The sequence below is a fragment of the Schistocerca piceifrons genome, chromosome 4, assembly GCF_021461385.2.
Source record: "Schistocerca piceifrons isolate TAMUIC-IGC-003096 chromosome 4, iqSchPice1.1, whole genome shotgun sequence".
Taxonomy (NCBI): Eukaryota; Metazoa; Arthropoda; class Insecta; order Orthoptera; family Acrididae; genus Schistocerca; species Schistocerca piceifrons.
The window spans coordinates 508294836-508298482 of record NC_060141.1 but is presented as its reverse complement, the minus strand read 5'-3'; positions in this window follow the sequence as shown (position 1 = coordinate 508298482).

The window sequence follows — 3647 nt, the reverse complement described above, 5'->3', positions numbered from 1 at the left end:
CACAGGGACTTACAGACCAACAAGTCATCAACAGATTCATAGTACAAATGGATGGCAACCTTACCCTACACAGACCTACGGTAACGGTAATGGTAATCACAATGGCAATGGTAAAAGCCATAAATTCAATGGCAGATTGATAGAAATGGGCAAAAATTAAAAAAAAAACAGCTCAATGGACAAGTAACGTATGGTCAGCCTGTACAATATGTACAGACACAAGCTACCAGCAATAATCAGCCCATCACCTGGCAAACACAGAACAGTACTAGACAGCCTAATAATCCACAGACAGCGGAATTTGTCCAGGAAAATAATGCACATATGCTGAATAACACACAAAGGCAAAGAGAATTTTAGTTGAGGGCCTCAGAGGATACTAACTGGCGCAACTAAACACCAACAGTCCATATAATTGAAATTATGCCTAACCCAGAGACCAATGCCACCGCAATGCCAGAAAATGTGAACCACTCACGGTAGGCCCCCGTTTCGTGAACTAGGAGGAGAGTGGGGGCATGAGCTTGATTGAAACTTGCTGCATCAGATATGATCAAGGTAGTATTGTGAAAGATGATCTGTATCAAAGTAATGAGGATGTACAGGAAAAATTGACAGAGGTCAAGGTACAAGCTACTATTAAAGACAAAATACTTGACCTTGATGTACCCATTGTGCTTGACAAGGTGCTATGACTAATTTAATGTCATAGGGATTCTTTCAAGAACTGAAGAAACATGATTGTGTATACACATTGCCAGTGAAAAATTAGTAGGTATAAGCTGCAACTGGTCAGATATCGAAAGGAGTGAAAATACAAGCTTTAATACCAGTCCAATTAGGACAGTTTTCTGTAAGATGCAATTTTTCGATAGCAAAATTAATAGTTGACTGTTTAATCGGTATGGATTCATTTAGGATATACCAAGTACTAATTAATACAAACAAGGGCCAATGTCGTTTCACAGTAAATAACCAATTATCTGCAATAGACTTAATCAAGGGAAGTACTGATAGACGTAAAACTGAAGTTACTCACAACTTTGAGGTTTAATTGGTAAATCCCATAGTCATGTTTATCAATGCAGACAATAATGAACAGTTGGCAGCAGAAGAGGTAAACTTTAACACCATAAACAAGAAGGTAAGTGAATCAAAGTGCTTGTCTCAAGAACAGCAAACAGAACTTAGGAAACTGGTATTTGCTTATATACATGTATTTGAAAAAAGACCAGGTATCATTAAGAATTTTGTGTACAAAATGGAAGTATATCCTGACGAAACTTTTTGTTCTACTTTATACCCCGTACCACGGACAAGTAAGGAAATAGGTTAACAGGATGCTTGGACAGGGCATAATAAAACCATCATTTTCCCCTTATTGCAATCCTATTTTGGCCTTGAGTAAACTAGTTGCCAAGGTGTGCTTGGCCCTTGATGCACGTAACATTAATAAGATCATTGTACCAGTATGAACACATCCAGACAATTTAGATGAACAGCTTATGAAATTCAATGATGCTAAATTTCTTACTATAATCGATATCTGGTCCTCTTACTGGTAAATAAAACTACATGAAGAAATTCGGAAGTATATTGCCAAGGTTCGGGTGCATGCCTCTTTAAAAAGTCAGGCAGTAGTAGCCGACTGAGACAGATGCAGCAACAGGGAAGTAACTGCTTTTGTGATGTTTACGAGTTCCTAACCAGGTGCTAATTTCATTATATCATCTGTATGCTTTAATAGTTTAGTTTCTGGAGTTTCTGTGTGTAAATTTAATATCTAAAAGCAACAGTTCTTGCGTTTTCGTTTGCGTCGGAAAGTAAACCGATTTTGTGATATATTACAAGTTCCTAATCAGGGGTGAATTATTTAGTTTCTCCTGAGTGCTTCGGCAGTTACGTTTTTGAATATCTGCGTATTATTAGACACAGTTCTTTCGTTTTCGTCAGGAATTGTAGTAGAATTGTGCAGCACATTCCGATAGTCTGTTTAACTACATAGTTTAGTTTTCCTAAGTATTAAGTATGGACAGGGACTGTGATTGTTGCATGTGGATATGAGCCGAGTTGGTGACACTTCACTCTCAGCTTCAGGTTGTGATGGGTTCAGTTACACAGCTTGAGGCTACAGTGGTTGGGCACCACTGTTGTGGGCTGGTTGTGGGTATCCAACAGACATCCAGCACATCGGAGTCCTCCAATCGGTCCTCATCGGTGGCCAAGCCACTTACTGCTCACACTGAGGTTGACCCCTCACCTGTGGTCGAGTGGGAGGTCGCCCCGTTGCAAAACAGGTGGCGAAAGACTTCCCAGGTGGCTGCACATAAGGCCTCCCTGGTTTGTCTGACAAACAGGTTCTAGGTGCTGTCTGTGGCTGACACTGTCGCTGAGCCAGATGCTGTCGCCAGTCCTGCTTCAGAGAAGACCACTCAGCCTGCAAGATCCAGGCAATCACAGAAGGTGGGATTATTGGTAGCTGGAAGCTCCAACATTAGGCGCATTATGGGGCCCCTTAGGGACTTAAGAAGGGAAAGAAAACCAATGTGCACTCCGTGTGCATACCAGGTGAAGTCATTCCATATATGGAAAGGGTCCTCCCGAATGCCATGAAGGGCACAGGGTCGGCCAACTGCAGCTGGTTGCTCACGTCGTTGCCAATGATATGTGTCACTGGATTAGAAGAGATTCTCTCTGGTTTAGAGCGGCTAACAGAAGTGGTAATGGCTGCCAGTCTTGCTTGCAAGATGAAAGCAGAGCTGACGATTTGCAACATAGTCGACAAGACTGACTGCGGACCTCTGGTACAGAGCTGAGTGAAGGGTCTGAATCAGAGGCTCAGATGGTTCTGCGACTGTGTAGGCTGCAGATTCCTTGACTTGCACCAAGGGTGGTTGGGTTTTGGGTTCCGCTGAATAGGTCAGGTGTCCACTATACACAGAAGGCAGCTACACAGGTAGCAAGGGCTGTGTGGCGTGGACTGGGCTGTTTTTTACGTTAGAGGGCCTCGGGAAAACACAAGAAGGGCTTCAGTCACAAAAGGTGCAGACTGAACACAGGAAGAACATAGATACAGGAATCACTGGTATAACACTTGTAAATTGTCGTAGCTGTGTTGAGAAAGTACCAGAGCTCCAAGCGCTAATAGAAAGCACTGATGCTCAATCGTTATAGGCACTGAAAGCTGGCTAAAGCCGGATATAAGTTCAGCCGAAATTTTTACGAAAAGCCTAATGGTGTTCCAAGAGGACAGGCTAAATACGGTTGGCAGTGGCGTGTTTGTTGCTACTAGAAGCAGTTTAACTTGTCACGAAATTGAAGTAGATACTTCCTGTGAGTCAGTATGGGCAGAGGTTATTGATGGCAACCGGAATAAGATAATAATAGGATTATTTTACCGACCTCCCAATTCAGATGATACAGTTGCTGGAAGGTTTGAAGAAAACTTGAGTTTGATTTCAAACACGTACCCGACTCATACGATAATAGTTGGTGGTGACTTTAATTTACCCTTGATCTGTTGGCGAAAATACATATTTAATTCCGAAGGTATGCGTAAAATATCATCCGAAATTGTGCTAAACGTATTCTCTGGAAATTATTTCCAGCAGTTAGTTCATAAGTCCACATGAATAGTAAACAGTTGT